This window comes from Neofelis nebulosa, chromosome 15 (genome assembly GCF_028018385.1).
Source record: "Neofelis nebulosa isolate mNeoNeb1 chromosome 15, mNeoNeb1.pri, whole genome shotgun sequence".
NCBI classification, from domain to species: domain Eukaryota; kingdom Metazoa; phylum Chordata; class Mammalia; order Carnivora; family Felidae; genus Neofelis; species Neofelis nebulosa.
In genome coordinates, this window is record NC_080796.1 from 54,091,028 (window position 1) to 54,119,011 (window position 27,984).

The 27,984-nt window shown below is 38.8% G+C and overlaps 1 long non-coding RNA gene across 1 annotated transcript in view; it reads right to left on the bottom strand.

Moving 5' to 3' along the window:
* LOC131495644 (uncharacterized) overlaps nt 1–23,664 on the bottom strand; it is a 38,274-nt gene extending 14,610 nt beyond the window's left edge. The window contains exons 1-2 of the long non-coding RNA XR_009254039.1: nt 18,843–23,664; nt 17,939–17,976 (exon numbers count right to left, since the gene is read on the bottom strand). This is a non-coding gene — a long non-coding RNA (uncharacterized LOC131495644). The remainder of the gene's footprint in view (nt 1–17,938; nt 17,977–18,842) is intronic.
* Between the last annotated feature and the right edge of the window lie 4,320 nt (nt 23,665–27,984).

Sequence of the window (27,984 nt, forward strand, 5' to 3'; positions counted from 1 at the left end):
TGTAAGTCAGGGTTGTACTGCTCTACTCAAGAGTGGCTGGCAATGGGCAGCAGCATTTCCCTTCAACACAATGTCACTTAAAAAGATGTTTTAGGGGAAACTGCTCCATCTGCAAGGTTTGGTCCTGCCCTGTTCCCTTCCCCAGTTAGCAAAAACTTTGGCCAAGCCAGAAACTCTGCAGCACACAGACTACATTCACCAAGAGTCGAGACAGTGAGTCCCAATAGGAAAAGGAAATAAACTGACAACCATTTGGAGGAAGACCTTTTTTTAATTAAGAGCTTTTTATTATGCTACAGCCTGGGTAACACTGAGTCTGGTATCTAAGATTTTAACCTAATACACACCCTTCCAAAGACCCCTATATGGTTTTTGAGTTAATATTCAGATCAATATTCATCCACGGGAATAATACCCTGAGGAGAAAACCCTCTACCCATCAGATCCAGAAAGAAAATTAAAATACCTTTAAAGAAAAATGTCTGCACATTTGCTAGTAAGCCCATTATGAGGCTCAATTTGGCCCAAGAGCTAAAAATTACTTTAAAATACATGTAGGGCATCTACCGCATCTCTGAAGAAGGACCTATGTTCCAAGATGGCAAATTTCTTTTCATTTCATCAAATCACAAAAAACTGACAAAAATCAAGGCATCTGAAACCCAAAAAGGCACCTTCTCTACTTCTGAAATTCCCAGTTCCTACAGTCATGTTTGGAATGGTGGACAGAAGGAGGTAAAAGGCAACTTACAGACTCCCCTTCACTCTCAATAAAGGATTCTCCATTTTCATAGCTCCAGTAAGCTGGCCATCCAAGGAGAATTAAGGAGAATTAAGACTTCTATAGGCATCAAGTAAGTCCTACAAGTTCTTTAATGGGTGCTCAAGAGACCTGAATATGTTATATAGCTCTAACAGCTGCCAATATTTATATTTGAAGTCATCACCCACCAGGGATTAAGACCATAAGAAAACTTTAATTGCAGATAATAAGCAAGATAAAAGTTTACATGGTATATAGGCTGACACCCCCATTGGAGTCCTGCAGAGTTTTACAGACTTGTAAGATAAACAATCACATGAACCTCTGTTATATATAGTAGAGAGCAATATCAAGACAACAGTGTAGAAATTATACTATGAAATGTATTATAGTTCACAAAACTTTATATCCTATCAGATGGATAAAAGTAACTCCTTAAAACTAAGTATTGATTCACTCACCACAAGAGTGGTTGTCAATTTCTATGTATATAAAAGTTATAATGGGTAAAGATTTTGAATCTAGGAAGCCGCCCTCAGAGGCTCTGATTTAGCAGGACTTGGAAAGGACACTAGGAATCTGAATTTTTAATAAGCATTCCAAGTAATTAAAATGCACACAGTCTGAGAACTGTACTTTGAGTAACACTTCAATAAAGGAGAAAAGAAAAACCATGAACTTGATGCTCAGTGTAACCAGAGCACAGAAAAACCCAAAATTTTAAATCTGTACTGAAGGACTGCCATCATCAGTGGTGATCAAGTAAAGCAGTGTTTAAGAAAGTGAAATGGAGAGCAGAGAAAGAGCTCAAGCTAGCCATCACCATCTGCCTCCTGAAGCTAAGGGATACACACTGAGGTGCAAAATCTGTTTTTGTTTTTGTTGGTTTTTTGTTTGTTTTGCAAAGGAAGAGGAGGGTGTATGAGTAAGCACCAGCAGGTTCACTGGACTGGATATGGCTGTCAGCAGACAACGGAGCCCCTTAGATGGGCTTTATCTGCAAAACTCAGTGGCCACCAGAGGAGAAAAAAGAAACTTTGGAAAGTGAAAAAGTTTGGTAACTGCCTATTTACTTTGATTAGGACAAGTTAAGTCAAAGCAAACTCAATAAGTGCTAGGGAAGAAATTTCATCTTAGAGCAAACTCACAAATGCTAGGTAAGAAATTTCATCTTTACCCATCCCCAACTTAATCATCCTTCGACATCTGGTCCAGGAAATACCTGTTTCAAAAGATGAGCAATCAAAGAAAGCAAAACAGGGGGCACCTGGGTGGCTCAGTTGGTTGAGCATCCAACTTCAGCTCAGGTCATTATCTCACAACTCATGGGTTCGAGCCCCACGTTGAGCTCTGTGCTGACCACTTGCTCAGAGCCTGGAGCCTGCTTCAGATTCTGTTTCCTTCTCTTTCTACCCCTCCCCTACTCACACTCTGTCTCACAGTCTCTCAAAAATAAGTGAAAGAAAGAAAAAGAAAAAGAAAGAAAGAAAAAGAAAGAAAGAAAAAGAAAGAAAGAAAAAGAAAGAAAGAAAAAGAAAGAAAGAAAAAGAAAGAAAGAAAAAGAAAGAAAGAAAAAGAAAGAAAGAAAAAGAAAGAAAGAAAAAGAAAGAAAGAAAAAGAAAGAAAGAAAAAGAAAGAAAGAAAAAGAAAGAAAGAAAAAGAAAGAAAGAAAAAGAAAGAAAGAAAGAAAAAAAAGAAAGAAAGAAAGAAAAAGAAAAAAAAAGAAAGAAAGAAAAAGAAAAAAAAAGAAAGAAAGAAAAAGAAAAAAAAAGAAAGAAAGAAAGAAAGAAAAACAGGATCTATTGGAAGGTACTGGAAGGAAGAAAAACAAGAAATAATCCTCACTGGAAACCTTTCTCCATGAAGCAAATAAATTGTCACCAAACCTTCTACCGTGAGTTTTTAAAACTCAGAAAAGTAATTACTTCTATGAAACAAGAGCACAATGCAGAGATGAAAGATCTCACAGTAGAAATGGAGGAAAAATATGAAGAGATAAAACAGGACTAGCAGAGTTTAAAAAACATTGAGGGGGCAGGGGAGTGAGAAAAGTCATAGAACCATGATTGAAAACCAAAATTAAAAGAATCACAGAGAACAAACAGTTGAAAATACAGAAAGAGATACAAAGTGAGAGAGAATAAATCCAAGATTTTAAAGTAATTTAGAAACAAAATACCAGTTATTGAGGAACAGTGTATGTATAACTTGCTACCCAAGTGGGGGAAATGAACAATAAAGAACACCTAGAGACCTAGCAAAAAATAAAGTCTTCAAGTAAAAAAAAAAAAAAACGAAGCTATACTGAAAGAGTACTTCATGTTCCAAAGAAAATTAACCCAGAACAGCAAATCCCAGGAATAGTCTAGTGAAGTTTGTGTACTTCAAAGACTCATTTGAGCAGCCAAGCAAACATTGCCCAAGTGACCTAGAAGGATAACCAAATCAGCCTAGCCAGCCTTTTCCACAGAAATATTCAACTTTAGAAGACAGTGGGATAAGTCACACAGATTCCTGAAGCATTAAAGTATGAATCAAGAATTTCATACCTAGCCATAGACATTTGTTGGGATTCCTTTTACCTATTTCAAATAAGCACTGTTGTGTCTTGTTTTTTATTTTGACTCCAAGTTAGTTACAACATTCTATTTTGTAAGTAATTTTTAACCAATATTTTTGTGTTCTTCTTAAAGATTGCCAAAATTGTATAAGCTCCACAAAACCTGGATCTAACACCAGCAAGACAGCCTATTAGAAGAAGAAATTTTAAATGTAAACATCTGCCGAAGCACACATCAGCTGCAACTGCCAGCACGATGGGTTTGTCTTCTGTCTTACAAATCTCTTGAGAATGCTTCTCATTGGCAGAAAACAGAACCCTGCTGGCCAGGAAACCTAAGAGTTTCCCTCAAATACCAGGGCTAGCATAGAAAGGACCAAAAATGGTAAAGAAATGCTTAAGGAAAACCAAGAACTATGTCAGCAGCTCAGAAAAACCTCAAAAGTCTAAAAAGGTATTCTTGATCTTACTGCCTCTTATCAAAGAGTCATCAATGACTTAGTTTAGTTGCATCTTTTTAATTACATGCCAATCATCCCACTCATAAACTCATGTTTAAGATTCACTGCAACTATCAGCAATAAAAACATCAGCGACATCTTAACCACTCTTAAAAATTAGGGGCACGTAACCATCATGGTGAACACACAGAACACCGAAGGGGGCCACCATATAGAAACCAGCATAGTCTTTCCTACAACTGCTCACTTCCCCCTAATGCTGAATGAAATCTCAGGTAAAACCCAAAACTATCTGGATTACTCCTGAGCAACAGGGAAGTTCCACCTGACACACGGGATATTCTCAGGTCAGTATTTGCATTTTCCAGTCTCATGTAATCATCAAAACCACCAACTTCATTTAAAGATCAGCTTCTTCCCAAACGTGCCTGGCTCTGCCCACTTTGAGCCAGAAGCCAACAATAGCAAAGGCACGGATGAATTAGTGCCTCCGTTCCCAAGGCTTGGGCTGCTTTTCCACAATTCAGAACCAACTGTAGGTTTCTGCCTCTCTAACATTAGCATGAAGGGAGGAGGAGATAGGAAACTTGAGGGTCCATGATGGCTCTTGTCTGGTACCACCATGATCTGGAAGCAGCTTCGGGGCTCAGATGGTATTTCAAGTAGATATTCTCTCATGGAACACAGAGTTCTTTGGAGATCTTCTCACAAGAATTCTCTCACCTGCTTTCCTGCTAATTTAAGTAATGTCCTGTCTGGCCAGAGAGTATGAGGTTACCTTGCCCCACCTTCTAACCATCCCTCAGAAGCAGTCCTCTGCTTAAAAGGAAGACATCATCCTTTTAAAAACAAGCCTAGGCCAACATCTTCAGCATGCATGAGTGGCACTGTATGGGAGCTGTTCTGACTATTTCCAGTTAAAGTGGTCTTCATAGTCTAAAACAGAAGACTCGGACTTTTGAGACAGATTTTCTAAAGGTGGTATTTTTAAGATTCCAAACACTAAGACTTACAGTTGGTGGGAAGGAGTTAGGCAAGATGCTTGAGAAGGATGCCCACTGAACCCCTGTGCACTGTTGGGGGACTGTGAACTGGCACATCCATTATGGAAAAAAAGCATAGTTTCCTCAAAAAGTTCAAACCAGAAATACCATACAATCCAGCAATTCTACTTCTGTATGTTTATCCAAACACCAAAGACACTAATCTGAAAAGATACACGCATCCCTACATTTACTGTAGCATTATTTGCAATAGCCAAGATATGGAAGCACCCTCCGTGTCCATCGGTAGACGAATGGACAAAGATGTGGCATAAATACACAAGTGGCTATTACTCAGCCATTAAAAAAAATAAATAAAATCCTGCCATTATTCACAACATGGATGGACCCTGAGGATATTACACTAAGTGAAATCAGTAAGACCAAGACAAATACCACATAACTTCACTTATATATGGAATGTAAAATTCAAAAAAAGACAAACACTTCAAACAAATTGGTGGTTGCCACAGGGAAGGGGGATAAGGGAGATAACAGAAATAGGTGAAGGAGATTAGGAGTAACAAACTTCTGGTTACAAGTCACAACGATGACAAGCACACCATAGGGAATATAGTCAATACTGTACTAACTGTGACAACTTAACTTTTACACTTAACATGAGCACTTCGTAACATGTGCAGTTGTCAAATCACTATGTTGTACATCTGAAACTATTATTTGTCAACTGTACTTAAATTAAAAGTTTAATAAAGGAGGATGCCCACTGGTCACCAGCAGCAGGACAATGCTACATACCTCCCTCACCAGACACACACACACACACACACACACACACACACTATGACAACTAGAAGTGAGAGTGGTAACCTATGTTCTTACTATGTTCTTAACCAGGCACTACCTGTTCTCAACTCCTAGCTGCTAAAGTTGGAGAAAAAGCAGATCAAATTGCCTCCCCACCCTAGATCCCCCAGCCGGTGGGGGCAACGGGGTCAGGGAGATTTGAATCCTATAATAGCAATACTAATGGTCTCAAGCACATGTAGCATTTATATGCCAGGAACTCTTAAGTGCCTTACAGGTTCTAATTTCATCCTCAAGTTTTAGGAGGTGGAAATTAGTGTCCTTATGCAATAGGGTAGAGATTTAGTTTACACACAGCTATGAGCCAAAAAAAAAAAAAAAAAAAAAAAAAAAAGTGTCTAGCTCTCAGAAGTCTATATTCTTAAGCAGTACTCTCTACTCAAGAAAAAGTCCAGCTCTAAACGGCAGAACTAGACTAAAAACAACTGGGAAGCAGACCATCCCAAGATGCCCTTATAAGGGAACGCAGTTGAATAGAAACAGGGGCTGTGGATGAAAAATAAAACCATTTCATACTAAACAGAGACTGCAGAGATGAAGTCACTTCTCAGGCCAGACAGAAAATTGGTAAAATGGGTTTTACTAGTCCTTACCCTGTTCTTGTCATGCCAACAATTGCTGGGCCCCAGGTCACTTCTTGCTGACACTCCTATCCCAGCGAGGTCTCTTAAATCCCACCACTTGGATGCCACCTGATTGTGGGTCATGTTTCTCTGGAGCCCCATTCTCTCCACACTGTGTCTAATCTCCAGACCTCTCCTCCCTTCAAACTGCTCTACCCTATCACCCAAAGTTCTTATCCGTATTTACTCTAAATCTCTATTTTCCTCTTTTGAACCCTAAGAATTCCAAGTTTACTATGCATCACTGTATACTACAAAAACAACATAGACCTAGAAATTAGGGCAAATTTGGAGGACAGAAAAAAAGGCTCAACCTAGATCCTAGCTCTGTAACTCAGGATTCATGAGAAGTAAGGGCCCCCAGAGGACCCCTCATCTCAGGCAGATACTGCAATTCCTTTAACTTTTATGGCTGTATCAGAAGCAAATTTCTCCTGAATAATGGGTATGCCCTGCAGCACATCTGTAATACATAAAAGACCCAGCTCCTCAGAAGTCAGGTTGTATTTACACAAAGAAAAAAAAAATCTCCCCAAATCCTCAGACATGCACACACATGTGTGCACACACACAGGGTAAGTTAAAATATATACACATTCTGGAAAGACTTTATAGGGATTACAGCTCATTTACCACTACCTAAGACAGAAAAGCTTGAAATATCTTCTTAGATATTCCCCTTGAGGTACTACAGAAATTGGCTTTTGTTTCAAAACCATTTTTCTGAGATGCTCACTACCCGTACTTCTTCCCTACAGTAACCCTTGTTACAGCTCAGGCCTGAAATCTGTATATGGTTCCTAACCGAGGACATGCCTGAGGAGTTTGAATTTGCATGATCACATCAGGAAATCTTTCCTGTAAGGACGTGTACTGACCTCATGGCGGATTTTCATTCATGCAACACTAAAAATGTTTTCCTGCAGTGTCGATTCAGCTCTGTCCATTAGAAAGCAGGTCACTTGGCTGCCCTACTGAGCTCCTCCACAACCTGTCAGGGAGAAGACAGAAATGAGTCAGCATTCAGCACAGACTAAAATGCTCCACAAATTTGTTTTCCAAGGAGAATGCCAGTACCTGATAGCTATCCCTAGACTTGTTAACAATACCTTCAGATAAACACATTCTAACATCATTATGGAGCTATCAGCTAGAGCCAAGAACTTAGAATTTGTTATGCATCAGGCACATGGTATTTCACTTTCCAAATACTAAGTTATATATGCTTCATCACAAATAGGACAGACATTAAAATAAATTGGCAATATCGTCTTAATTCTACCTCAGAGTAAATATTGAGCACTACATCCCACATCTAACCAATAGTGTTGCCAATTTAGCAGAAAATTTTAGCTTTCCAATTTTGCTATGTAACTACCATTTCTTAGGCTTTAAGCAGAAAAAAAAAAAAAAAAAAAGATGTAGGCCCTAATATGACTGTCAGAATATGAATCAGTGCACAACAGGTGCTGAAATGCTAAAACCTTAAGAAGAAATCTTGAATACACTGAATGTCTCCATGTGATTTTTTTTAAGCCACGCAATGCATTGTTCCTTCTATCCTGAGCTATCTAAGCCACTGCTCTGATAAGATTCTTGCCATTATGACACAACTCAGCCAATGATCTGAAAGGCATGAAAATAATCCAAATGTCCATATAAAGGAAGCGCTTATAACACTTTTAGATTGGAAGTCATTTTCACAAACTTGGATCCACACCCTGTAACATTCCTGAAGACTGCTGTTTTCTGAAAAGGACCATTTATGCCAGTTGAGAAGAATATTTCATTTACAGACACAGCTTAAAAAAATGTGAGCCAAAATTCTTGTTTATGATTATTTACAAAGTTATTTTACCTGTGTGCAGTAAATATGCAGTATATATAAGGAAGATGAACTTATTTGATAGTCACTACAGTTCTTTAACATTACAAAGTCAACAATGGAGTAACTGACCATTAAAATTGTCTGTTTAGAAAAAGTGAACAGACCTAGGCCTTAAAAAAAAAAAAAAAAAAAAAAAAAAAAAAAAAAAAACTTAAATACATTCTGGGGATCTCTTCCAGGTTACAATTATGTATCCTTATCTACTTAATTCATTCTTTGCTAATTTGTAATTTAGCCATCTAAATAGGTTGCAAGCCTTTAGACCACACTAAGCAGGTCAGCTTCCAAGGCAAGATGGTTTCAACAGCACGTCTCCCTAGAAGGCCTCCCACCAGAAGATTAAACCAAGCTGCTCCAGCTCCTAGCTTCTCTTAGAAGTCACCTGTGGAAACAATCTAGAGGCTCCTGATTCTTCCATTTTTAAACTTTACTTTAGAGAGGGACAGGAGAGAGGCAGAGGAGAGAGAGAGAATCTTAAGCAGGCTCCACCCTTAGCACACAGGCCAATCCCACAACCCTGAGATCATCACCTGAGCAGAAAGCAAGAGGCACTCAACCGACTGGGACACCCAGGTGACCCTTCCATCTCTATAAAAACAGGGCTTCCAAGTAAAAGCTTGCACACTTGAACAAAGTTTCCAAATCCAATATGGGTTCATAAGCACTCACACGGTGTACTCAAATGCTCGATCAGCTTTGCTGCCTTCACTTCATTCACCCTTTGTCTTCTCTCACCCCGCCTCCAATTCACCACCACAGGCTGCATTACGGTAATTAGAGAGAGAAATCCAATGTGTGACCCTAAAAACTTGTCCCCTACCTCCCTTACCAGAATGGCTTACCAGAACCATTTTGCCACTTAACCAGGATGACCTGAGTCACATTTCTGAAGTTAGATTTTTCATTTGAGAAAATTCAAAGATAAATCGACAGTAGAATCCTATATAAAACATTTAGTCATCAAACCTCCGTTAAATGCTCGACAGATGAAGGTATTTTAAAGTCACTCTATTTCCCTTTCTTTACTAAAAAATGTTACATTGTTGATGCCTATTGTTAAATAAGATACCGAACTTATTTTTGACATTAAAACATTTCCTGAAAAATGTTCCTTTTCAGGCAAGTTTAGATAATTTAAATATCTTTTGAAAGGATTAATGTGCTTATATTCACATCAGCATAATATAGAGAGAGAAATACTAAAGTATCTATGCTAAGCTTGAGAAAGTTATTTTCTCACAATAGTTTATATATAATGAGGTGGGTGAGAAAGAGGATTTGAAATGTGTAACTAGAAATTATAAGCTTGTTAGAATAAGTTTTGTATACTTCTCACCAATAGAACTAGATTGAATTACAGTGTGAGGAGTTTTGAACAAAATTTCCACTTCTGAGTAGGAAGTACAAAACACATCTATTCACAATTACTCCATATATAAATGTTTGAAAAAATTTCTAAAATAGTGTTCAGCTTATCTAAAATTTCACACTGAACTCACATAAATTCTAGGATTTAAGATTATGTCTGTCTCCCACAGGGCATCAAAATAATTCATCGAATAAGAGCATAATTTCCACCTTAAACCTTTAAAGAAAGAGCTCTAAAATGGATAAATTGCAAGTGACAGAAACCCTATCCCTAAACACCAGATTATTTTAAAAGAAATTTGTTCACTATTTACTTAACAAGTGCAAGAGTGGGTCAGTCTAGAGGTCCGTATGCTGGGAAACACGTCTCCCACCTCTCCGCTAGTGTCCACTACAATTAAGTGGACCTTCCCAACAAGGTGAGAATGAGATTAATGACAACTGCAAGCTCACAGATCACCAGTTCAGCAAGCCCGGCAGAAAGAGCACACTTTTTCCCCGATACTGCCAAAAGATCGAGGTTGAACGGACTTAGGCCTGGAGTTGTAGGCAGATCTGTCCCACCCAGGCCACGTGGACCAGGGGCAAGCCAGGTATCATCTTCCAAAGACAAAACAGGCCCTGCTTCCACCCAATAGACACAAAAGCCCATTTCCCCCTCCATGAAGCCCTTCAAGAATATGGACTACTCACCCAGCACAGAGCGTCTCCTGAAGCTGGCAATCCCCGACGGCCTCATCTGGCTCACCGTGACTCTTCTCTACGCCTTCCAGAAGGCCAAGGCCGAGCTCAGACTACCAACAAGGAGTTCCAGCCGCAGGAACGGTGGGACTCCCAGCCTATCACCTGCATCTGGCAGAACTGCACTGTCCGCGTGCACACTAGCGCTACTAAGCACATCGGACACCTCCCAAGCCCAGGCTCCAAGGCGGCAGCGAATGCGTGGCATGACTGGGGTGCTCCCGGCCTCTGCGGTCTTTTACCAGTACCTGGTAAGCATCACTCTGCGCATGTTCCACCTCTGGGCCTTCCTGGTCGGGGATGCTGAGCTGGGGCTACGACTGCATTCCGGTCACGTGGCTGACGCTCACCCTGCGCAGCCGCAGCATTGACGTGCTCGCGCACAGCCAAGACCACTGCGGGCTCACTACGATGTAGCCCTGCCCTCCACTCTGCTACCTGGTCCCACTTCACTGCGGGCCCTCTGGGGATGGGACGGGCTGCCAACTGCCCATCTCTGACCCCTAGGAGGCCTGTCTGCCTCTATGAGGGTCCCTGCTGCCCCTCCAGGGATGGCAGGCGGGGCACAGGCCAGCATCCGCAGAAGACAGCAGCACCCTGGGGAAATAGTGCTGATCCTGCCCAAGGGGCTCACAGTGGCAATAAAATGCTGGGGGTAGGGTGGGCATTCCTGCAATACCTTGACATCAAACAAATAACATGAGAAGCCTTAAAGGAATAAAGCCAATCTCCTGCATCTACCAAGACAAAGAAAAGAAGCGTCATTCAACCACACAGCAAAACAGAGAAGCCTGTTTTACAGAAAAATACGAACCTCGTTTTCTGGTATGTCCACATAATGCAAGGATATAAGGTTCTCACATCTAGAAATTCAAATCTGAATAACCCAGCCACAAGACTTAATTCTGGTAAGAAATTATCTGTAGATTTCAACTGGGTATTAATTATAAATTATAATTGCCCAAGGACATTTCTTCTCTGTTGCCTTTAGCTAGAAGTTATATTAACTTGTATTGTTATTTACTTCTGTACCTATTTTAGGACAAGCACTATGCTTGACCTATCATTTTTCCCTCATGGAATGCTGTCTAGTACAATATCATTTAGGCATTTATTATTTAATATTTATTGATGTGCCTTGGCATTTAATATTGTAAAAAAGATCTGGTTCTCTTTCAGTTATCATCATTAGGCCCCATGAAGAAGAGAAACTGCATAGGGAAAGGAGCAAAGTTTGTGAGTGCAGGCATATCTGCATTTTTGAGAGTTCATTATTTAGATTTTCTAAAATGATGATTTTAGAAAAAAAATGATTTCTCTTCAACTTGCACGTTTGTTGCTTGAAAGTTTGTGGGCTGCTTACAACACAAATACAAAAACTGAATTTAAGAGAAATAATGCATTCTTACTTCTTGATAAGTCACTTTATAGCATTGGAACCAAAATGCAAATTGTAGTCATTTGCTATAAGTGGTTTCCATTAAGATAACAAAACTATAAAACATTGTGGGGTTTTTTTTTTTTTGGTCAGATCTTTTTATAATTTATACCTAGCACTGTTAAGATACATTATTATTTAGCCCATTATTTGTACTAAGTGTTTTGCAGATGCTTCATTATGCTTTTCTAAAACTCATTATTACCATTTCCTCATTTGAATCAATTGAGACCTAACTTTCTCTATTTAGGAGACTAAGTCTAAATCAAGGAGGTTGTGTGTAATTATTATAATTCACCTGTGATCATTGAGGTATGTTGAATGAGAATATATCACAAATTCTAATGATCAAAAAACCATATTACAAGTCAAAAAAGTCAAAAAGCTAATAAATCTATACTCTTAAAACAGGTTGGACTTTTCACGCCACTCTGAAGATAAGACCACATTCCTGCCTGTCATGTTGATAAGCAATATTAACATCAACTCAAGTGACCACATTTATTTAGAGCCTGAGAAAGGACACCCTTCCAGAATTGGCTCCAACAGCAGCTTGAAACCTTACCATTCTCCAACGGTAAGGAGAATTAGTCCTTCAATTCAAGACTTTGTGGGGGAGGGGAGAGGGTAGACAAACACTCCAGGAACAGTTGAAGGAAGCAACTAAAAAGGGAGTTGAGGCCACACCAAGTACTTCATACCTTCCCTTAGGTCAACCCTCACTGCTCCTTCATGTATACCCATGCACAAAAGCAAGCACAAATAGCCAACGCTCAAGAACTGAAAGTAGTAGTCAGTAAAATAGATATCACTAGAACACTGACCAGCCACAATTCCCAGACCTCAGTCCAGGTTGGAAGAGGGAGTAGTGGCTAGCTGGGGGCTGGAGGGGTAAGAAGTGATTTCACTGTACCTGTGTTTGGATGCCTTTGAAGACTCATCATAAAATGGTAGACTTTCCCTGGGGGGGAAACAGCACATGAAAAATGGAATTAGCACCATGTTAAACTTTACTACACATTTTAACTTTCTTTCCAGTATGACACAGTAGTAAGAATTTAGATAGGTAGACACAGATAGAATCTTTAAAACAATACCTTTTGAGTAGGTCCTAGAAAATTTTGAATTTGTTTCCTTCCCCTTAGCCAACAGTAGCACTTCTTTTTTTAAGAGAAATCATGTGTTTTTTTTTTTAATTTACATCTTAGTTAGCATATAAAACAGTAGCCCTTATAGTCCTGCGCATTGTTCTGCACTAGAAAGCAGAGTTCTTGACAAATTCATTTAGATTAAAAATCTTATTTTCCCTATTTAACCAATGACTCTACATATGGTAAATAAATTTGATTACAATTCTTTAATTTTTTACTGTTTATTTTTTTTAGACAGTGAGACAGAAATGAGGGAGGAGCAGGGAGGGGGGAGAGGGGGAGAGGGGGAGACACAGAATCTGAAGTAGGTTACAGGCTCTGAGCTGTCAGCATAGAGCCTGACATGGGGCTCAAACAGTGGAACCATGAGATCATGACCTGAGCTGAAATCAGACATTTATAACCAACTGAGCCACCGAGGCGCCCCTGATTAGAATTCTAAGGGTCATGATCTGTGAATCACATTTTTAGGTTATTCCCAAAATTTTTTAAGCATGAGAGTTAAACACTCAAGTATACTTTTTAAAAGTCACCAGAAAATGCCCCCCCGGAACAGCTGGACACCATGAAAAACCATGATCCATATTGTTCGTATGAAAATGAAACAGTACAATCTCCTGATTTGGCCTTCAATATTGAAGTAACATAGCCAATTACAGAGGAACATTCTGATAGGTATAGGAAAAGGAATCATTTATTCAGAAAGTTCTTTGGAGCACATTCTTTTTTTTTTTTTTTTAAATTTTTTTTTTTTCAATGTTTTTTATTTATTTTTGGGACAGAGAGACACAGAGCATGAACGGGGGGAGGGGCAGAGAGAGAGGGAGACACAGAATTGGAAACAGGCTCCAGGCTCCGAGCTGTCAGCACAGAGCCCGATGCGGGGCTCGAACTCACAGACGCGAGATCGTGACCTGGCTGAAGTCAGCCGCTTAACCGACTGCGCCACCCAGGCGCCCCTCTTTGGAGCACATTCTATTCCATATGGCTCTTCCAAGGAAATCCCAAATTTGAAGAGAGCAGCCCATTCACTTAGGTAGCTTCCAACATATTTTAAAAATTAATGTGTAAAGAAATGCCCTAGGAAGGCTTTTCATTTTTAAGCCGAGTAACTTGCCTGTGTTAGCTGCCACCAGAATACTCATAATACAATCTGAAATTTACAATGTTCTAAGAACTCTACAAATGTGCATATTGTTTAAGTAGTTGTGACAGAAACCACATGATCTGCAAAGCCTTAAATATTAACTATCTGGCTTACCCCGCTGGAAAAGAAGTTTGCTAACCCAGGACCAAACGAAAGCTAATGATTTTTTTTTAACCTCTTCCCTGCTTCATTGCTTTGGTTAAATGTTGGTTTCTATTGTTGAGTAGTCAAAACTATCAGTATTTAAATTCTGCAGTTCGAATCTACTTAAGAATCAACAATCTCCCATCAGCTGTCATAAATTTATACTTTGCTGACAAAAATCTCTACACAGCCCCTTCTCATCTGGATCATACACCTGCTTTCTAGGTACTCCTATGATGCAGGTCTCATCTGACTTTTATAAGGAAGATACAGGACCACCTTGGAGCTATAGCATCTGTTTCCAATTATCTAACAGCAAATGATTAGGCAATTAGACATTTTAAAGTCTATTTTTTAATCTATGTAGCTAGTAAACTCTAAATTTTGGTCCCTAATCTCACTTGTAGAGACCATGTTTTTTCCATGAAAGGTGGTGGTTTCTGGGCCAACATGCCCTTAGAAGGGGTCGGCACTAAAAGAATCCTTTTAAGGGACTGAGGTAGCACATTGGGAAGGAATATGTGGACTAGCTATTTATAATCTATTTACCCCCTTCATCTGAACAATTGAAAAACTCCTACAGCCGCCTGCCTGTCCATCTTTCTATTTCTCTTTTTTTCCTTTTCCTTCTTTTCTCATCTCCTGGAGAAAAAAAAGTGGATCCAGATTATCAGAAAAGAAAAAGCAATAGAGAATCATTAGTTCAGTTCCTTCTCTGCTTACACGCTGGCCCCAGCCCTGTCCTTAAAGCTAACACTGCCATGCATTTTGCTGTGAGATAAGTTACAAACTCAACATAAAAGTCACCAAAAAAACAAAAACAAAAACCAGCAAAATGTCCTAGAGATTTCAGCTACATGCATTATGTACTCACTAATTAACACAAAGCCTAAAGAGTAACCTATAGAAGCAATTAGGTCTAAACCAAAAGGAAATCATACTGTTTCAAACAGAAATGTTAATAAATATGGAAATCCTGACCTATAGCTCAAGGGTGTTGTCAGTATTCAAATTACAGTTTGAGTCAAGGCAGGAAGAAACAAGGTAAAAAAGAGGACAGCACAGAGATTAAGAGGATGCTAGAAGAACTATTGAAAATGTGGCATGATCTTCAGGAGGAATGACCTTTACCTCTGGCAATAAAGAAGTCTTTGGAGACTTTAGCTCAGATCCTTTCCACAGAGCAAAGGGAGCAGAAGGTGGATATTCACACCCATGGAAAATAGAAGTAGAAGCAGACTCTTCAGATCCAAAGGACAAAGATAAATAAAAGAGTAAAGCTTTAAAGCTTAAAAACCCAAGGCTCCTTCGTGTCCATGTTTCATACTTTCCTATCCCTCTGCAATACAGTAGCCCTAATTAAAAGCAGTAATTGAAAGAGGGACAGAGAGGAAGGGCGATCAGAGAAAAGAAAAGGAGAGTAGGCCACGGGGCAGGTAAAGAACATGAGCAAGAATGAGCTGGATACCCAGAGTCGAAGACAGAAAGCTGACTGGAAAACAGATGGGATTGGGAAACAAATTTAGTAGAAAAGCAGATTTGTGAAAAGAGGGAAAAACAGCACTGGGGAGGCAGGAACGGATGGAATGAAAAACAACAGAGAAGGACCTATGGAAAATCCCCAAAAGGAAGCAAGGAGGAGGAGGAAGTAAAAGCAAAAATAAAAGGAGAGACGGGATTAACCCAAAAGCAGTTTAGGTTTGTTTACCAACTAGTATTACAAAAAACTAGTTGAAAATAACCCCAGAAATTTGAAACCACAGTGAAACTGTATGTTATTTTAAATTTTACCTCAAAAGAGAGTGATACGAATTTTAAGATCTTAGGCTCTGGATGGGAGAAGATTAGGATAAGGCTGAGATTTGAAGTACAGATTGTGTAAATTCCAGAGAGTTCAGGAAAAGAAACCTCTTTCAACATAACTGGCTATTCAAGGGCAGTTACAGGAAAAAGAATCATCAAATGTCGAGAATGGTGTTCTTTTAACATGCTCTAGGGTAGAACGCATCTTTACTAGTCAATCCACCTGCAGCAAGAAATGGAGAATAAAAAATTGCACTGTTACTGTGTGCCCAGCACAAAGTAAGGGCTCATTAAATATTTACTGATAGAATGAACTCATCTTTTTTATTATTACGGTGAAATAAATATCATGGGTTAAGGACATTTGAAATCCCAATTCAGAGTTGTAAGAGGCAACTAAATCTTTCTAAAACTGTAACAAGGTATGAGCCAAGGTATTGCTTAAAAGGGATCACCACTTGTTGAACTACTATGTGTAGAACAAGATTCTAAGCACTTTCTTATCTTATTTAATCTTCCCAGCACACCTGGAAGATGATGATTATTCTCTCCAATCAACAGTTTCAAAAACTAAGACTCAAGGAATTTTAGTGTATCACCCACTAGCCAATAAGGACTTTTGAGGACTGGAACTTGTGTGCCAGAAATAAATTACACAAAGCCAGGGGTTTTAGCCTATTTTGGTCTCTGTTGTTTCTTCCTAGATAAATGCCTGACACAAAGAAGAAACTAGACAAGTACTTATTGAACGAATACATAAGTGAATGAATGCCTATGTATGATCAGACAACTGATCATATGGCTAGGGGAAAAAAATACATAATCTTGCCAACTGGTCTCATTTTAAATTCATGATGGTTAACCTCCAAAGTGGACTCCTAGCCTTGACATAGCAATCCAAGTTCTTTCAGTCCCGTGTGTGTGTGTATGTGTGTATATATATATATATATATATATGAAAGTATTTAAAACTGTGAGTCAGGATGAGATCACTTCACGTAAGTGCAGGGGGAAAAAAAAGATCTAATGTTTAAAAGCCAGAGAGACCAGGAAAAAAAAAATTGAAAATAATTTTAAGAGCAGCTAGTGTGGCAGGGCAAGACTTAAGAGAATGGTGTGCCAGCAGCAAAGAGAAGGGAGTATTTCAAAAAGGGGATAATTAGTCGGTTTCTCTAAGAAACACATGTGCATGCAGGTTTCCTAGGGACTGCTCTCAGGATTAGCACCTGTAAGGAACTGGGAAACACAGGACAGTGCAGAGGGCTTGACTAACGTACAGGGAACTGGAAAGTTAGGATAGATAGTCCCCTACCCTCTTGAAGCAAGATGCCCGCATACACCTCTCATTGGATTCAGCTGGTCTCAAAATTACCTAATACCTCTCCTGCTTCACTTTCTATTATCTAGATTCACCTTACCCTGGAAGTAAATCCCAAATTCCCCTCCAGACGAATAATTAAAGTCTCAGTACAACCTGAACAGAGAAGTGCTAAATCTGCTGAGAAAGGGACTTCACAGAAAAGAGGGGCAGGACTTGGCAACATGTTTACTCTTCCATCTTCAGTGTAAGTTTCCTCCAACACTGGGTTGTGTGTAGTCTACATCAGTGACATAGTGCTTGCCCTCTCACCTTGAGCATTTATGCCATCAGATGGCACCAACTATTTTACCTCCTTACAGCAGCTATAAACAGTCTCAGGGAGGCTTGCTCAGTCCTCGAGGATTTTGGCTTCTGGGTCCATACCATTCTTTCCAATACTATTTTGGTCCTAATTCTTAGAGAGTTCAATATCCACAAAGCTCATTTCAGTTGCAGGACCTCTCTTTCAAGGATCCTGTTGTCTACCCATCCACTCAGGTGTTCATACCTGAGAACTGAGCAATACCAAAAACTGAAACCGTAAGCTGTCTGTAACAACCAGAGAAACAGAACCACTAAAAATTTAACAAATAGAACAGAAATGGGAGCTGGTTACTCACCTTCGGTAAGGCTGTTATCTTCATGTCCAATGCTAGAACTGTCCACAGGGCAGGCAATTAAAAAGGAAGAATATAAAAATGGAGAGAAAGCAAATTAGAACCCACAAGGACAGATGGGAAGCCATTTCAGTCTCTCACCACTTCCAACCTTAAGTTGGGCACCTTGCTGCTGGAGATACTGAGGCCCTCCATGAAGGAGTGAGACACATACCTGACCCAAGGGATAGAGAAGCTGAAGGAGAATCCAGGGGGTGTTGTGGTGGCAGTCTAGCTGCTGCCCAAAGCAATGAGATAACCCAGCAAACAGGCAACAATGTACATGAGCTACAAAGCACGCACCCTGTTTTTGAGCATAGAAACAAGATGACTGTTGCCTTGATCCCACCCTCCCTCTAAATACAAACACACCAGAAGGTAAGGTGGTTCAGCTGGACCAAATTGGCTCATTGAAAAACCACCATCCCCACCTCCCATAGTTTTAATTTAAACTAGGTACTCCCTGGAAACCAGCTGCTATCTTTCCAGCTCATTACCTCTAGAACTCTCCCAACAGTTCTTTGCTACCACTCCAAAGTGTCCAATAATCCAGCGATCCTTTTAAGGTGCCTCACAGTCACTATATCCTCATTTCCTCTGTACCCAGTTTATTATTAGTATCACCCCCTTGCATAAACCCATATCTCACCTTCCTCTCTCTTTTCACCATGCTCACCTGCTCAAATATCACACACACCGCACATACACACACAATTAAATCCAACTGTCCACTTGTTGCCTGAACCAGCACAGCTGGACTATTACTGCAAAAACAAAAAAAAACAAAAAAACAAAAAAAACAAAACCAAAAAACAAACAAAAAAAACCACATAACCATTCGAATAGACCTTACTTTGAGTTCACTCACCTCAGATGAAGTCCTCATGCTCTCCAGCAGCCCTACTATATTTCCCCAGGATACATAGATACACCATCTCAAACCCTCTCCATTTCGGGCTTCTCTTTAACCTTCAAACACAGCCTCCATCTTTCACACTCAGCTCATGATCTTGCTCCTATTTGTATCTGTTATCTGCTGCTGCTTAATAAAACATACTGAAAGGTAGCAGCTTAAAACAGGAACAATGATTCAACTCACTGTTCTGTGACTTGGTAATTTGGGCTGTGTTTACTGTGTTCTCAGCTGGGTTCACTCGCAGGTGTGGGCCTCAACTGAGATGGCTGGGAAGGCAGAGGCAGCTGGGCGCCCCATCCACATGGATTTTCACTCTCTGTCATCATTTCTAGAATGAGAATGGAAGCTTCACGACTTCTCAAGGCCTAGGGTTAGAACTGGAAAAATATCACTTCTGCTGCATTCTATGGGACAGAGCAAATCACAGGTCAAATTTAAAGAATTGTGGAAACAGACTTCACCTCTTGATGATAGGTCAGTCTGTGGCTATATTTAGAACCTATCAAATTGTTTTATTACCCATGAAAAGGACAATGGATCACAAATAAGGACAGAAAGCAAAAGAAATGCCATATCCATATTTTTCATTTTACCTATTTTATCAACATTCTCATATAAATACAGATTATCAAAATTTATTCAATATTTGTGCTTTGTGCTTTCTTAATTTAAATATTGATTGAATTAGGGGTGTCTGGGTGGCTCAGTCAGTTGAGTGTCCAACTTTGGCTCAGGTCATGATCTCACAGTTCGTGAGTTTGAGCCCCGCATCAGGCTCTGTGCTGACAGCTCAGAGCCTGGAGGCTGCTTTGGATTCTGTGTCTCCTTCTCTCTCTGCCCCTCCCCTGCTCATGCTCAGTCTCTCTCTCTCTGTAAAATAAATAAACATTTTTTAAAAATTTTAATAAATAAGTATTGATTGAATTGCACATTAAATGTTCTCTGATAGGGATCAGCACAGTATGGTCCACAGGCCAAATACAGACAGTGAATAAAACTTTTGTAAATAAAGTTTTATTGGAACATAGTCATGTTCATTCATTTATGTAAATCTATAACTGTGTTCATACTACAGCAAAGGAGTTGTGTAGTTGCAACAGGATAGTATGACCCATAAAGCCTAAAATATTTATCTGGCCTTTTACAGAATAAATTTGCCAATTCCTGCTTGATGGCATCATTTTTCCATCTCTGAGTAAGCCTATTGATTCTACAAATTCTAGCAGACATGATGTCCATTATTCAAATCCCAGTGGTCTATGCAAAAGAACTACCTCAACAGTGCCACACTTTATAGGCTCAACCTTTGTGTTCCAAGAAATTTCTTTGGTAGGCTTTTCAGATGCTGCCACATAAAATGAAATATTTATTCCATATAACAATAGAACCCAAAATCCCCTGCAAAGAACACTTAGTACAGCCACCTTTTCAAATAGCACTAACCCTAAGTAATGCATAAGATCGTCTTTTACTTTATCAAACCATTAATCAAACATAAAAGAATAATACTTAGATATAGCTCTAAAGTATTATTGCTTCAAAATCATCCGGGGAAGTTATTAACAGGCTGATTCTCAAGCCCCATCCCTCAGATACTACAATCCACTAGGTTTGAAGAATGGCCCAGGAACCTGCATTTTTAACAAGCACTACACTGATTTTGATGCTGGTGGTCTAGAGACCTCATTTTGAGAAACTCTAAACTAACTAGGGTGAGTAACCAGAAATAAATGAGGCTTAATTAATCATTGCTTTTACTGCTTTGTTTTCTAGGGGGAAAAAAATCAGTATCCCCATAGTTTACCAGGTAAATAATGTAATACATCATTTCCTTAGAATTTTTGCCAGGGTTGAATAGAAGGTCATTGTTAGGCAGTTTGGAATCTATTCCAAAAGTTACTTTGCTCATCCTCTTTATGGTCATCCTGATAATATTGATTATATCTATATTTTACCAGCATTTTAAAATTATCAGAACTATTGGACCTTTTTAGCATTTTGGAAGGCACTTCTCTATTCCCCCCTCTCTCCTTAGAACCTATTACAATACGGTTTGCTGAGATTTTTCCTTTAAAAAAATGTAATGGAAAAAGAATTGAAATTAAAAAATTAGATGTGTCATCTGTGTATGCAGACTCAAAGCAAATTTCTCACTTGTAACATGAGGGGATCATACTGACTATGCTTTGCTATACCTCACATATTTGACAATGTGTGATTTTCTGCTCTTTACATTTATATCAAGACTTTAAAGATGAATTTCAAGTGTTCACATCTATACTTATTTAGGGAATAAAAGTAGATTAAGAAAGTTCTCATATTGTCACAGATACTGTACTCTCTTTAGTAGGTACCTAAACAAAAAAATAGGAAACTGTACTTTAAATCGACACCCATTGGAGGAAATGGTATTCTTTTTTTCCCTTTAAATCCATGAATACATGGAAAGTTACATTTCATTACAATTTCAATTTTGTATGACTCTATCACTGGAATGCTGCTCGTGAAATGTAATGACAGTTTAGGCCATTGGTTCACCTATGAATAACTCAGATGTTTTAGCTGGGCGAATTCTCATTCCATGTTGACTATTTTGCTGCTACCATAAATAATGTTCAGGCAGAGCTTTGTGGAGGAAAATGAAGAATTTTTTTGCAGTACTTTTGATAGTGTACACATGGAAATGCCCAAAATTGTTCTCCTTTTTTATTATTTTGCATTTATAGAGCACCTTCTATATGATTTAAAACCCATAAAAATTGAAGGCAATGAATTGATGCCTGAGAGAAATTTAATAGAATAGGACCCAGAATGAGGCATAGAAGAGAAACAATGCTCCTGTGATTATGACTTTATAAACAAATCCAATTGCTTTTTGCTGTGCAGGTTTTTTTTTTCCTATTTGTATACACATATCCACACATATGGAATAATAAATCCAGCAGTTTCCAGCAAAGGCATCAAATAGCCTAGATGTCACAGAGACAAAGGAATGATACGCTCTTGAAAGTGGCCATGAATGTCACCAACTCAGAAGCCACAGCTTTTTGAGCAGGGTGTCCCTGAGCAAATACACTAACAGCAACAAAAGTAACACTTTCTATTTATATACTGCTCTTTTAGGTAGTAGACATTACCCTAAGTATTTCACACGCTTTATATCATTTAATTTTCACAAAACACAGAATCTTATTAGGAAAGTATCATATCCCACTTTTAGTGATGAGGATTTCAGTGTTGGAGGTTAAAACTTTGGGTGCCAATTATATTGTCAGAAAGATGCGGAGCCCATAAGCAGGTCTATGTTCAACCACAGGTGTATCTTCACTCAGGCAAGTAATGACTTCTTTTGGAGGATTCGCTCATCTTTCCCATTCTCCAACCCAATATCGCATCCACTTTAGAGGCTATTGCCTTGTTTCTGTTTCCATTAAGAGCCCACCAAACTCCTCAGCACGCAGTAGGTCCTTAACAAATGGTTGTTCTTTTCCTTTTCTCCCCCCTGTGAATAATTACTCTTCTGCCTGGCTCAGCTCTCTGCTCTCTGAAGTGGAAGCCATGTGGCTGATAAACATATACTCGGTAAAAAATAAATGATGAAAACCAATATTAATCAGTTATCTTGGTATATTTACATTTTAACATGAGATTGCTGAAAACACAGCACTCAGTCTAAAGGATCCATTTCAGACTCTGTGACAGGCTAGTGGTAGAGATGTTGGAGGGTAAGAAGATCTCAGAGTAACCAACGATCCCAGTTTTCCCAGACCAAGAGGTTTCCCAGGACATGGGACTTTCAGTGCCCAAATTGGACCATCCCAGGAACACCAGGGTCACCCCACCCTAACTTCTCTGAAATAGCTCCAGTGATATTCCCTTAGGGCTAATCCACTAGTGTGGGAAAGGCCGTACATTGTTTTGTCCACCCAAACAGATACACATAAATATTAGCTGAGGAGAAACTTTGAAAGGAATGGATAATGGTATAAGTGTGTGAAGCAAAAACAAAAATATATGACCCCAAAACATGCTTCTAATATCACTGATCAAATTTCATTTTTAAATACTAAAGGGGACCCTAGGATCATGGGAGTTCTATACAATTACATGACACAGTTAATTTGTATTTTTATTCCACCCCCCCCCCCCGACCCTTGGGTTGATTTCCAGGAAACTTATTCAAATATTGAAAATTTGTTCAATATAGATAAACTTACTCAAAACTAAGCTTACTAGCATCACGTGTGTCTATAGACACACTTACTACCTTGTGACATGAGGAGGAGTTCATGAGACCAACGTAGTTACTTATTTACTGTGACCAAAATGCTCAGTGATTTGTATTTCAAGGTAAACTATAATATTGAAACACTGTAACATCAGATTTTAGAACCAGGTCAAGATTTTTTCTGTAAGATAGTTACCCTTAAAACTTTATAATATCTGTGTCCTATATCTTCTAGAAATTCTGGGCTCACACACTATATATCAATGAAGTGGGAAATACAAAGAATTTTTAGATTAAGGCAATAAACAGAACAGTGTAATTTTTGTCTGAACTTTCTTGAACTTCTTTCTTAGGAAAACAGAATACCTGATGGCATTTAGAACATCGTTTTTTTGTAGGTCCAAGTTGCTAGGAATAACAAAACACAAGCAATATACTGAGGAAATTTGATGTCCAATTTAAATAATAAAATATCTATACATATTCTAAAGTCTTTCTTAGAAAAAGCATTACAGTTGCCTTCACACTTTTTCAAGTCCATGAGACTCTCTCTCCTGAGTCTGATGCTAGTAGAGGAAATACCAAGAGAGAGAGAAAAGAAGAAGAAATAAATAATTTAGCATTTATTAATGTATTTTTTTACACTAAATGATACTGCACCATTGTTCCCAGCTCTTCCTGGACGTGGGCATAAGGAAGTGGAAATAGAAGGAGAGGAAGGTAAGTAGGGTAGAGAAATAAAGATGGAAAATTTTTTTGTTACTTCCAATCATTCAGATTGTGGTACCACCTTTTCCCCACCACTACCCTCCCATAAAAGACTCCAAATCACAAATACTGCAAAGGCAGTATTAGCTTATTCATGCTAACTGTAAGTAATGGGCCAGAGAAGTAAATAAAAGCATAACATTATGAAGTTTCTTATAGCTAATACTTCTCTATCATTTTATTAGAAAAGTTTTTGTAGCAAATTAAATTTTCATCACTGTACACTCAATGTTATTATTTATTAGATTTCTAGTGAGTAATTAGAGTTTTTAATTAAACAATAAACCTTCGAAAACTAAATGTAGGTACTTAGGTCTAAAATTAATGGAGAGGCACCTGGGTGGCTCAGTTGGTTAAGTATCTGACTCTTGATTTCAGCTCAGGTCATGATCTCACGGTTCATGAGTTCAAGCCCTGTGTTGGGCTCCACACGGACAGTGCAGAGCCTGCTTGGGATTTTCTTTCTCCCTTTCTCTCTCTGCCCCTTTCTCTTTCTCTCTCTCTCTCAATATAAATAAACTTAAAAAAACAAATTTAAAAATTATGGAGTGGGATCAAAGGGTAAATGATATCAAGAACGTCTTTTATTTCTATCAAAGTCACTTCTTTTCTACTTTTGGTCAGTTAGCGTATGTTATTCCCCCACTCTGTGCGTGGAGAATTGAAGCAACACAGAAGGAGGAAAATGAAGTGTGACTTGGAGAACTAGCCATAGCCTAGACCTACAAATGCTGTCTCCTTTTGCTAGGCACTCTGATAAATACTGTAAATATTTTACTGCAAGTTAATATCTACCTCATTAAGGACTCACCCCATAAGGAAGATAGTATTATTATCCCCATTTTACAAGTAAAGGTATTAAGGTAATCAATGCTTGAGTAACTTACCTGAGATGATATGTCTAACAAATAGAAGAACTGGGTTTTTATCACAAACATCCTAGTTTCAGATTCCGTGCTCTTAATTAACCACACTCCTCTCTCTGAGAAAATGGCTATTCACAAGTATAGTATCAAATTAAGATAGTTAAAAGGTAGCAGGTGAATGAGTGAGCTAAAGCTCCGTGCAACAACATGGATGAATCTCATAGACACAATACTGAGTAAAAGAAGCCAGACTAAAGAGTACATGGGGTATTATTCCGTTTATATTAAATAACCAAAATCAAGCAAAGCAAACCTGTGCTGTTAGAAGTTAGAGTGGTAGTTACCCTTGGGAGTGAGGGGTGGTAACCGGAAGAATATATGAGGAGTGGTTCTGGAGCTGTTAAGTCTGTTTTTTGTTCTGGGTGTTGATTACATGGTGTGATCATTTGTGAAAATGCAGTCGGCTACGTACTTAAACAACATGTGCCCTTTTCTGTACATAATTATAGTCAATAAAAGGTTTGAAAGAGGGGGAATGGGAACTTTTAGGTCACCTTAGATAAAGCAGTGAATAGCCCTCTCCTCACTCCTATTAACTCTCTGTCCCATTCCAAGGCAGGGGATCCTGAAGTATCATATCCCCATTATACCCTCCTACCTTTCTTTCCCCTTCTTTTCTTTAATTCTCTCCTGCAAAAAAAGCTAAAAGCAGGAAAAGCTATTTCTAGTTTCCTCTACTAAATAATAATTTGAATATCCCACCTCAATTTATTTGGGATAAAGGGTTACAAAGAAAGTTAAGAATGATAAAATTTCTGACCCACCAATAATTTAAAAAGTTGTCAGTGACTAAATAGCTTTTCTCCAAACATCAAGACTGATGGGTAAATTTGCCTCAACATCACAACAAAGTTCTTTCCTTACTTATGCTGTTCCATCCATTACCAGAAGGGGAAGAGAGGGAGGTGGTGTTGCAAATTGGGCTTTTTGTTAGAATTGGGAAGAAAAAGAAACCCAGAATCCACATTCTGAATGGTTAAAAAAAATGTAAAATCTATGATATCTGATTTTCATGGCTTGAAAACTCTCAGAACATTGGTTTCAAGCAGGATGTATATTTCACTAAACTGCCATATAAGCCTTTTGAGTCTGAGACACCTAATAATGAGAAAAATAAGGAAGAAAACACACCACATTCTCAGAGATTGTTTCTAATGGAAACCTAGTTTTGACAACCCTACCACCTGCTTTATATCATTAAACTGAAGGAGACTATGAATAGGAAGGGGGTGGAGAGACATTGCTAATAAAATATTTAAGAACATCAGGAAGAGCCATGTCAGGCTTTTAGTTTACCCAGAAAAAGCATCTTCCTAAAGTATCAGTCAACCAAGATTTACTGTATTAATAAAATCACCTTCAGATTATAAAGGTAGAAAAAATGCACAAAATGCAGACAGATAACCTATTTTTAAAGTCTGGAATAAGAGGGCAAAATGTCCTAGAAGAAAGGCAATGTCAAGCATCTTGCTCTTTGTGGCTGCGGGATTTACTTTGACCTCATCATTCGCAGGTGATAGGGACTGAATACCAATATTTGAAAATCATCTAGGAGCCGTATTCTAATGGGACAGGAATGTCCACATAATGTTAGAGAACATTTGGTATCTTTTGAAACAAACAAGCAAACAAACAAAGAAGCAGGGGTGGCTCCATAGTTAAATTCTGAACTATTATCTCCTCCACAATTATTTTTGCTATAGGAGATGAATGATTGATTGCATACGATGGAATTTACCATCTTTCAAATGTGCATTTTCCTCTTGAACACTGAAATAATGATGGTCCCAGAGAGCCATGCAGATTGCCCAATCTATCAGTGTTTTTCTCTATGTTTGACTTTCATTCCTCTGCATTTGATTGCTTCTGAAATAATGGTAGCAGAATTGAAAATACTCTTTCTATTCCCCAGGTGATTTTCATTTGTGATAGATAAGCAAATGCAATTTTCCCTATTACAGTAACCAGAGAAAGACACCCCCCAGACATTAGTGAGCTCAATAAATACCAGGGAGGGGATCCCATTGGGCCCACTAGCCCACTCCAATGAGAGGCAAATAGGGATTATGCACAGCTAAGCAAGCAAAGTCAGTGTTCATCCACACATTCTCAGTGACTGGACATCCCATCTAAGCATTAAGAGTATATTTCATTCTAATTCTGGCGCTTATTTTCTGCATAGTAAAAATGAGATTAAGCAGAAATCCTGTGCTATGATTTTGTATTAATTTAAAGTGATATGAGAAGCTTGAATTATCTACCATTTCAGGACATTTGAGTTGCTGTCTCTGTCTGACTTCAGCTTCCCTGCAATGGAAGTCCCTCTACCCGGTCCTTCCCCTCACCCACACACCAAACCAGTCAGTACTGAACAATGGGAAATAGTCTTGTTTATGGCATTTACTGTTTATCACTGACTGCGGAGGGGTCTGCGTAGGAAAATTCTTGAGGGTTTTGCAAGAAAATGTGAGCTGTCAGCCTCACTGATCTGCATAAAATTCCTCCTCAGTCTCAACTATTTTGCTTTTGTTTCGGGTTATTTTAAATGGGGAACAAACATAAAGGAAAATGTTTTAAAAGCCCAACCTTAGGCTTCTTTCACTCCATATTTTGTTACTTTCTTTTTTCAGTGAGAAAAACTTAATTATGTAAAGTAGTGACAGCTCACCCAGATCCCTCACTGATCCCCAGCACAGATAAGCAATTTTGAAGAAGCTAAATATTCAGTGAAGATACTGCTAATCACTACCCCAGGAACAGCCCAACAGAAAGATTATTCTTTGCATTGTGGATGCGCTTGTCATTTGCAGAGCTTTGCAAACACTCCAAAAAGGAGAAGCTTGGGGAAAAATAACTCTCAAAGGTGAAAATGCAAAATATACACCCTTTCATAAATTATACCATTATGGGTGTTATAATGGTCTTAGAAACTAAGGGAGAGGCTCTTATAATTTCAGAAGGAAATGAAAAATCTTACATGAGATGGAAGCTCTCCAAATTAAGCCATTACACTGAGAAATATATACAATGCACCATTCTTTTATTTTAAAAATTTTTAATGTTTATTTATTTTTGAGAGAGACAGACAGATAAGACAGTGTGTGAGCGGGGGAGAGGCAGAAAGAGTGAGGGAGACACAGAATCCGAAGCAAGCTCCAGGCTCCGAGCTGTC